This window comes from Triturus cristatus, chromosome 4_1 (genome assembly GCF_964204655.1).
Source record: "Triturus cristatus chromosome 4_1, aTriCri1.1, whole genome shotgun sequence".
Taxonomy (NCBI): domain Eukaryota; kingdom Metazoa; phylum Chordata; class Amphibia; order Caudata; family Salamandridae; genus Triturus; species Triturus cristatus.
Window position 1 is genome coordinate 1169822011 of NC_140585.1, and position 10472 is coordinate 1169832482.

The window sequence follows — 10472 nt, forward strand, 5'->3', positions numbered from 1 at the left end:
TCGCTTTGGGAGACATTTATTCTATTGCCTTGAAAATCACAATAGAGCACAGGTGGTCCAACTCCTTGGAACCACCTTCATATTAATGTTATGTTAAGGTATTTGTAGAGCACATGGCTGCCCCAGAAACGGGGCGTCCCAGCACTGAGATGAACACCAAGTGAGACAACAGAGGAGAGATTAGCATTGGGTGAATAGCCATGTCTTCACCAGCCTTCTGAAGGTAAGGTGGTCAGGGGCACTACGGATATGGATATGGAGGGTGTTCCAGAGGGTGGAGCTAGCCACCTAAAAGAACGCCCGCCTACTCTGGCCCTATGTATTCGGGGAACTCTTGCCAAGAGCAGTCTGCAGGAATGCAGCAAGCGTGTGGAAGCATAGTATGAGCATAGATCACTCAAGAATCTGGGTCCGATACTCCCCAAGATTCTGTGAGTGATGCACAGTGTTTTGAAGTGCACTCTCTGTTCGAGGGGGTGCCTGTGAAGTCGACAGAGGAGGCTGGAGATATGACAGTATTTAGGGAGGGCAAAGATCACGCAAGCAGCCGCATTATGAACACGCAGCAGCCTTTTAACAGTGAATTTGTTGGCTCCCAAGGGAAGCACATTACAATAATATAGTCTGGCAAGGACGGAAGATTGAATGATCAGTTGACGAGTCTTGGAGTCAAAGAGACCCAGTATAGGTTTGAGGCCTCGCAGTAGTCCAAAACATTAACCTGCCATTGATTTGGCATGGATCTCGAAAGTGAGATCACTGTCCATTATTATGCCAAGGTTTTTCACCACCAGTTTGGGGGTCGGGGGAGCTCCGAGAGCAGGAGGCCACCATTCATTGCCCCAGAGATGGCGATCCCTGCCTACCAGAAGGATCTCAGATTTGGACGAGTTGAGCTGCAAATAGTTAGCAGCCATCCACTCCAAGGTTGCTGTCAGATCCTGCCTAAATTTCACCAAATCCTGGCTGGGGTTGTTGGAGAAGGCAAACACCAGCTGGACTCATTTTCACACCATGATGATTTCAATGTGTACTCCCTCAGTTCGTAATGTGTCAAATGTATATGGGCATAAACAAATAACCCTATGAGCATATTTGAACTCAACTAAATGGCACATTTGACACCACTGTGTGGCCATATGATAAGCCCTAAATTGGTACTCCAATTCATTGCTTGGCACAATTTGAACCCATGTGGGCACATTCTCCCAGATTAACTGGGTTTGTCCCAAACCAGACTATTCACCCATATTTTAGTACATCCATTCTTATTTTCGGAATACCTCTTTCCTTATGCACAATTTGCATATGTTTTACAATTTATGATCAAATTAAACATAATACAAACAAAAGGAAAAAGATGGCAAGCCTAAAAACAACCTTATATTGCAATTTCATATCTTTCAGCATCCACCCCGACCACATGATTACACCCCAAGTGTCTAAAAAACAGAGAATTGTGCTGCTAATCCTACTATAAAAATGTGTATAATTCCTCCCCTAGGTTCAACCCATTAGGTGATTTAGTATCTAAACTATTTTATGTTCGATTTACGAAAATATATATATATATAAATATATTTTTAAAACAATGGCCCGAAAGCATTGGCAGTGCACTCGGCGGATGGCCATCCATTCGGATTTCCATTTCACGCTCCCTCACATCGTGAAAATTCGTAAAGTCGCCTGACGCGTTTCGATGTTTCCATCTTCTTCATAGGCTTGCTAATTCGATCAGCAGATAAGGCTCTCTTTTATTTCCACCTTAGTTTACATGCTTTGATTAGTTCATTGCCCTTAGTGGGCGTGGTTGGAAATATCCTCCATTACAGGGTGTCATGGGACATGTAGTCCCTCTTGGAACCTAGTAGTTTCCCCTTCGTAGGTTTCTGCCATCAAATCTTATGTATAGCTTCGTTAACTTCCTTAAGTAGGACTCTCAAGGTTAAGGAGCATCTTTATTGCTTTAGGCTGTTCGCGTTACGTGGCTTGCAGAACAGTTCTTGCCACAGCCCCTCCTTTATTTGCAGAGGTGGTGCATCGCCCGTGGCAGGGCAGCCACGTAATTTTTTTTTTTTTAAACAATGGCCCGAAAGCATTGGCAGTGCACTCGGCGGCCGGCCATCCATTCGGATTTCCATTTCACGCTCCCTCACATCGTGAAAATTCATAAAGTCGCCTGGCGCGTTTTGATGTCTCCATCTTCTTCATAGGCTTGCTAATTCGATCAGCAGATAAGGCTCTCTTTTATTTCCACCTTAGTTTACATGCTTTGATTAGTTCATTGCCCTTAGTGGGCGTGGTTGGAAATATCCTTCGTAGGTTTCTGCCATCAAATCTTATGTATAGCTTCGTTAACTTCCTTAAGTAGGACTCACAAATATATAATGACCATCCAATCCGATAATCCAGCTGCAGTTTCCCCGCTTCTCACAAAAAGACGGCTTGGTACCAAGTTCAAGTGTTCAATTAATTTTATTATATTTTAAAGTGCCATGCAACACCCCACATGGAACCTATACATTTCAGCTCATGCCTTCAACAGGGCTATATTCACTGAAAAACCCAAAGATTATAGAATTAGAAAAACCTTCGAAATTCACTGAAATAAACTAAAGGTTACAAGAACCTTATAGTTAGGCTCAGATTTCACTTGTGCAAAACTGTTGAAATTACCTAAACTAACTATAAATTACGTCCCTGCAATGCACTGCTTATGATCTCACATATTACATCACTCATGACATGGTCGGTGACATCACTAACGACATCACTCATGACATCGTCAATGGACATCAATGATGACATCACTGAGGATATCATCAAGTGAGTGCAAGTGCTTTCTAACAGTTTATGAATATTTTTCATAAATACTAACCTACTACATAAGTTATATTGTACACCAGTTGTACTACTAATGAGTGATACTATTTCTAACATATGTGATCTGAGTGGCTGTGTGACTGTCTGAATTAGTGTATGAGTGGGTGTTTGAGTAGCTGTATGGGTGAGAGAGTGCATGCATGAGTGGCTGCAGGGGTGAGTGAGTGGGTTTCTGACTATCACTGAGGGTGTGTGAGTGGATGTGTGACTGGATGTATGGGTGTGTAAGTGGGTGTGTGAGTGGCTGTATGGGTATATAGGTAGGTGTGTGAGTAGCTGTGTGGGTGAGTGAGTGGCTGTGTGAATGAATGTATGGGTGTGTGAGTGGGTATGTGAATGGCTGTATGGGTGTGTAAGTGGGTTTTTAGTGACTGTTTGGGTGAGTGAGTGCTGTGTAAGTGGCTGTATGGGTGAGTGAGTGCTGTGCAAGTGGCTGTATGGGTGAATGACTTAATGGGTATGTGAATGACTGTATGGGTGAGTGAGTGGGTGTCTGAACGGCTGAATAAGTGAGTGACTGGGTGTGTAAGTGGTTGTAATGGCAAGTGAGTGGATGTTTGAGTAGGTATTTGGTTAAGTGAGTTGGTGTGTGAGTGGCTGTATTGGAGAGTTAGCATCTATATGAATGGCTGCATGGGTGAGTGAACAGATATGGGAGTGTTTGTATGGATTTGTGAATGGGTATGTACATGGTTGTGTGGTTATGTGGTTATGTGAGTGCTTGTATGTTTGAGGGAGTGGCTGTATTGAGAATATATATGGGCGAGTGAGTGATTGTGTGAGTGACTGTATAGGAAAATAAGTCTATGTATTAGTAGGTGTATGGATGAATGTGTGGCTGTATGGATGAGTGAATGTTTGTGTGAGTGGCTGTATTAGTAACTAGTAAGTGAGTGCATGTGTGAGTGGCTCTATGGAGGACAGAGTGGTTGTGGAAGTACATGTATGGGTCTGTGAATGAATATATGAGTGATTGTGTGGGTGTTTGAGTGGGTGTATGAGAGGTTGTATAGGAGTGAGGGTGGGTGGGAGAGGGGTTCTGTTGATGATGTCATCAATGATGTCATCAGTGATGTCATTTGAGATGTCATCAGTGATGTCACTGACCATGTCATGAGTGATGTAATATGTGAGGTCATAAGCATTTGGGGGCTTAAGCTATAGTCAGGTCAGGTAACTATAACTGCTAAATTTCAATGGTTTTGTATGACGGAAAAATGAGCCTAACTATAATGTCCCTGTAATCTTTGTTTTTTTCTGTGAATTTCTAAGGTTTTTCAAATTCTATTTCCTAACTATAACATTCCTGTAACCTTTGTTTTTTCAGTTAATTTATAAGGTTTTTCTAACGTTAAGTAAGATGCTCCTCACAATGCACAGTTGGGGGGTTGAATGCAGGGCCTGGCATTGTGCTGCCCCCCCAAGCTTGCTGCTCCTGCCCCTCTCCTATCTAGCATGGCCAGATGGCTGCTGCCGCTTCCACCCTTGCTGTCCAAGTTCCATGCCCCTGTCCCTTCCCTCTTATCCTCTATGGTCTATTTTGCTGCCACTCCTTCCTGCCCTCCATGCTCTTTTGTGCTGTAAGTGCTCCTCCTATCTGCCCTGTGCGGTCTGTGTGTCGCCTCTTCCCCTGCCCTCTACTGTCTGTGTCCAGCCTTACCCCTCCCTTCTGTCCTCCATGGTTCTTTGTGCATGCTCCTGCCCCCTCGCCAGGGGAGGGAGGGACATTGTGAAAACAAAAACCTGGGTAATTGATTTTACCCTTTGACTTACATTAAAAAAGAGGAGAGTTTAGACATGAGACAGATAATATAAAGCCCTTTTAGGCTTAAAATCATTGGGAGTGTCCTGCTTGAATCAGATTTGTTGGCATGTATGGTAGTACAGCCATTGCCTCTTCCTTATGCCCTTAATGGCCTTTTATATTGCCATAGTCTCTTTTGCCTGTGCTGCACGGTTGGTTTGTTGCTCCAGTCCTTCTTTCCCCTGCCCTCCATGGTCCGTTGTGCTCCATCCGCTTGCTCAGTGTGGTCAACTTGTTGCCTCTGCACCCTCCTCCATAAGAGGGTCTTATTCCCATAGAAATTATTGTTAGAGCTCTAAACAACGAACATGATGACATATTTTCTGAGTTCTTAAATAGGAACAAAGTACTTTTAAATAATTTGCTTTCTTTATGTTAATCAGTCAATCAGATTTCTTGTAAAGTGCGACAACTCACTCTTTAGAGTCTCATGGCATGGGGGGGCGGATCTGCGGTTCAGTCAAAGAACCAGGTCTTGAGGTCCTTCCTGATTTGAGGCAGCAATGGTGATTGTCTGAGATGTAGAACCAGGGAGTTCCAAGGCTTTGCATTGAGGTAGAGGGATCTTCCTCCAGCCATAGTCTTGCTGATCCGTTGTACGGTGGCTAGGGCAAGTTGGGCAGGGTGGAGAGGAGCTGTTTGGTAGGTGTGTAAAAGGAGAGATGGTGGTTGAGGTACGCATGTCTGACTTTGCGGAGGGCTGTGAAGGCATGCATGAGGAGCTTTAAGGTAATTCTTTTGTCGATCGGGAGCAAGTGACTGTCTCTCAGGTGACCGGTAAAGTGACTGCTGCAGGAGATATTCAGGATGAGTCTGCTAGAGGCGTTCTGGATGTTCTGGAGTTTGGAAGGATTTTTTGGGTGGTGTTGGCATAGAGTGCATTTCCATAGTTGAGTCCGCTGCTGACGAGTGCATCGGTGACCGTTTTCCTGGACTCGGTAGGGATCCACTTGAAAATGTTCAAAAGCAAGCAGAGCATGTGTGTTGGACTTTTCTGGCTAAAGTTCCCTAAACTTTTTGCCTTCCCCCTAGACCTTTTTTCTGACATGGTGTTGCCAAGTTATATGCTTTGGGCACTTTGCCACCGCTGATCAGTGTCAAAGTGAAAGTGTTCCCTGTATAAAGTATTATGGTAATTGGTTGTCCATAATAGGTATGTTTGCCTTACTAGTAAAGTCCCTAGTAAAGTGCACTATGTGTGCCAAGGCTGGTAATGCAAATGCTACTCATGGTCCTGCGGCACTAATTGTGCCACCCACACAAGTAGCCCTAAAGAGAGAACTCAGGCCTACCACTGCAGTGCCTGCACGCAGTTTGCTAACTGCCATGTTGTCCTGACAAGTGCACCCACTTGCCAGGCCTTACCCTTCTCTTTCCATGCACATCACACACCCCTATGGTAGGCCCAAGGTACCCCCCTGGGCAGGGTGCAGTGTCTGTGAAAGGTAGGACATGTACTGAGGTGTGTACCATGTCCTGACAGTGAAATACTCTCCATTTCGTTTTTCACTGTTGCAAGGCCATCTTGCCCATAGGACAGAATGGGAAGGCTGTGTAATATGTTTCCAGCCTATCTTCCCATAGGCTTAAGATGGAGAGGTGAAGTTTAGTGTGCCTGAACTCACAATTTAATAACACATCTTTTTGTGAAGGTGATTTTTGCATTGTGTGTTTAGAAACCACGCTTTTAGAAGTGGCTGGTTTTTTTGTTCTAACAATTCTGTGTGCCTGGTTGTGGATTGACTGTCTGGATTTGAATGTGATAGGATCTGGGAAGTGTCTTGACCCAGGGATGGGGTAGGTGAGACAGCAACAAGCTGATCTGCATCTGGAGTATAGGGGGGAGGAGTAGCCCCCCTGGATGTGAAGAGGCTTGGGCTGCTGCCATAAAAGAATGGCTCCACCTCCTGCTGAGTGAGGAACCAGACCCCCACTATCAAAGGAAGAATGTGCCACTGGCAGGAAGACACCCAGAACTGGTTTGGACAGGGGTCAGTGCCCCCTGAACACAAAGACTTCAAAGACATTTAGTGGTATAACTACGAGAACTGAAACCCCTGAACTTTGGACTGATCAAGACTGAAAAAGATTGAAACTAATTTGTGGTCAAGAGGAACCTCTGCCAAGGAAGAACAGCTGAAGAGACTGAAGAGAAGGACTGACCCTTGCTGTGTGTTCTGGGGCTGGCCTGCAGTTTGCTAATTTAACTAAGGAGAGGCCAGGGGACTTTGCTGTGTGCTGTGTCCCCCTGCTTGAAAGGACTTTTCTGTGTGCTGTGTCCCGAAGAAACCTGACCTCCTCGCGTTGGGAATCTCGCCGGGAGGTTTATTTTCCATGCTTGCGATCGCCAACTTGATGTTGCTGATCGCGAACAAGGAAAAAGTCTCGCCGGGATGTCATTTTGCTTGCTCGCGGTCGCCAATTTGACGTTGAGGACCGCGAGCAAGCCAAAAATGACCGCAGCACTACACAACACTATGCTACGCGTGTTCGCACTGTGCTACGTGCAGTTTGCGTAGTGCGAAGTAGCGCGAACTTCGCAAACTACGCGAGCGTAGCGTAGTGCTTTGCCCAGGCTTACCATACACACACTCATCCACCTATACAGTCCTGCACACAGTTATACAATCAATTTTACAATAGAAAATCATCCATTTAGACACTTATATACCCATTTATTCTTCCATCGACCTTGAGATATACATATATAAAACATATTTAATTTTCAGAAAAACACACATTCGCTGGATGATGTCATCAGTGATGTCATTTGAGATGTCATCAGTGATGTCACCGACCATGTCATGAGTGATGTAATATGTGACGTCATCAGCAGTGCATTGCGGGCATGCAAGTTATAGTTAGCTGAACTATGAACTATGAACTAACTATAACAGGGGAATTTCTATGGTTTTGTATGAGTGAAATATCCAACTAACTATAACGCCCCTGAAACCTATGGTTTTTTCAGTGAATTTCTAAGGTTTTTAAAATGCTAATTTCTAACTATAACGTGCCTGAAACCTATGTTTTTTTCAGTGAATATATATATATTTATTATACTATGTATACATGTGAAAATGTCATGGTCCACCTGTTTGCCTCTGTGGCACAGAAAAAATGGGTGGAATTGACGTCAGCACGCCGACAAGGTTCTCTTATGGCACCGATGACGTCATATGGTGTCGCTATTATGATGTCCTCGTCGACGTGGGAGAGCTAGGAAAGAATTTCCGTGGAATGCTGGTGCAGGGGATATTCACCTAATTGTTCAGGCTAGTCCTTTGGGAGCAACTGTTTATGTTGCCACTCCAGAAACCAAAACCAGTGATCCGAGGGCAGAGGCCCTGCAGATGGCACACGAGCTGGGGTGCCCAGTCGTGTGCACCGGTGGCGCAGCAAAGTGACAAGCACCACAACCCACAAAAAAGGTAACAAGGGCACTGAATAACACAGGATCTTATCTTTGTATCTGGTAGAAACAACAAAGTTAAAATGCCCACGTAACAAAATGTAGAATTAGTGCTACAACGGTCTTCAAGAGGACCTGCGATGCTGCTTCTGCCTCACGCACTCTGGAGGCGGCACATGGGTCACGCGGTACGGTTATACTGCGGTGGGACACACACTCGTTGACCTCTCATGCCACTGCTCCACACTTCAGGGAAGACGCTTTCCATTAGCTATGTTTTCTGATGACGTGTCGCGCCGGCCCCGTCCAACAACAGAACTCCTTTAGATCCAAACAGACTCTTCCACTTTCTCACCGGAAGTGAATCCAGGCCACGTGAACACTTTCACAATACAACAGCTGGGAATGCACTTTTCAGTAAAAAAACACATTCCTTCCTCCTAATTAATCAAATAAATATCTCACTGAAGAACAGGGGCCAGCTTCGATCGGTAAACAGCCGTTACAACTTTTTTATTTTGCAAAACCATTACAACGCATGCATTACCACGCATGCGTTGTACATCGCAAAGTCATTACTACACATTTTTTTAGAACGCATGGTCATTTACCAAGCATGCCTTTATAACAAATTTTGTTGTAAAGGTATGTGTGGTAAATGAACATGCATTCTAAAAAACATGTAGACGATCCACGTTGTTGTAAGGAAACAGAGGCTGTTCCGTTTACTCACAATGACATGCACCGCCCCTCAGAGATGACGTGAAGCAGGAACCACGAGGAGAGAGTAACCATGAGGAGTGAGAGGTAAGGGGGATTGGACATGGGGTTTAGGGTAGTGCAGTGGTGTTTGGGTAGTGTAGGGGTCGTGCTGGTGTAGTGTTTTAGGGTTTAAGGTAGTGCAGTAGTGTAGGGGGTTGTGCTGGGGGTAGTGTTTTAGGGTTTAGGGTAGTGCAGTGGTGTATGGGTAGTGTAGGGGTTCATGCTGGGGTAGTGTTTTAGGGTTTAGGGTAGTGCAGTGGTGTTTGAGTAGTGTAGGGGGACATGCTGGTGGCAGTGTTTTAGGGTTTAGGGTAGTGCAGTGGTGTTTGGGTAGTGTAGGGGACGTGCTGGGGGTAGATTTAGGGTTTAGGGTAGTGCAGTGGTGTTTGGGTAGTGTAGGGAGTTGTGCTAGGGGTAGTGTTTTAGGGTTTAGGGTAGTGCAGTAGTGTTCGAGCAGTGTAGGGGGTCATGCTGGTGGTAGTGTTTTAGGGTTTAGGGCAGTGCAGTGGTGTTTGGGTAGTGTAGGGGGTCATGCCGGGGGTAGATTTAGTGTTTAGTGTAGTGCAGTGGTGTTTGGGTAGTGTAGGGACTCGAGTCGTGCTGTGGTAGTGTTTTAGGGTTTAGGGTAGTGCTGGGGTGTTTATGTAGTGTAGGGGGTTGTGCTGGGGGTAGTGTTTTAGGGTTTAAGGTAGTGCAGTGGTGTTTGGGTAGTGTAGGGGTAGTGCTGGAGTAGTGTTTTAGGGTTTAGGGTAGTGCAGTGGTGTTTGAATGGTGTAGGGGACATGCTGGGGGTAGATTTAGTGATTAGTGTAGTGCAGTGGTGTTTGTGTAGTGTAGGGGGTCGTGCTGGGGTAGTGTTTTATGGTTTAGGGTAGTGCAGTGGTGTTTGTGTAGTGTAGGGGGTTGTGCTGGGGGTATATTTGGGGTTTAGGGTAGTGCAGTGGTGTTTGGGTAGTGTAGGGAGTCGTGCTGTGGTAGCGTTTTAGGGTTTGGGGTAGTGCAGGGGTGTTTGTGTAGTGTAGGGGGTTGTGCTGGGGGTAGTGTTTTAAGGTTTAAGGTACTGCAGTGGTGTTTGGGTAGTGTAGGGGTAGTGCTGGAGTAGTGTTTTAGGGTTTAGGGTAGTGCAGTGGTGTTTGAATGGTGTAGGGGGTCATGCTGGGGGTAGATTTAGTGATTAGGGTAGTGCAGTGGTGTTTGTGTAGTGTAGGGGGTCGTGCTGGGGTAGTGTTTTAGGGTTTAGGGTAGTGCAGTGGTGTTTGTGTAGTGTAGGGGGTTGTGCTGGGGGTATATTTGGGGTTTGGGGTAGTGCAGTGGTGTTTGGGTAGTGTAAGGAGTCGTGCTGGTGGTAGTGTTTTAGGGTTTAGCGTAGTGCAGTTATGTTTGGGTAGTGTAGGGTGTCTTGCTGGGGTAGTGTTTTAGGGTTTAGGGTAGTGCAGTGGTGTTTGGGTAGTGGAGTGGGTAGTGTTTTAGGGTTTACGGAAGTGCGCCCAACCAGCCAAAATATCCGTGGACAAAGGGCTTCTGACTCTTTTAGCGCTCCGCCAATTGAATAATTTGGGTCAAGGGCCCTACCACGTCTAAGACCTATCAATTCCTTTCTTGGGATCCCCC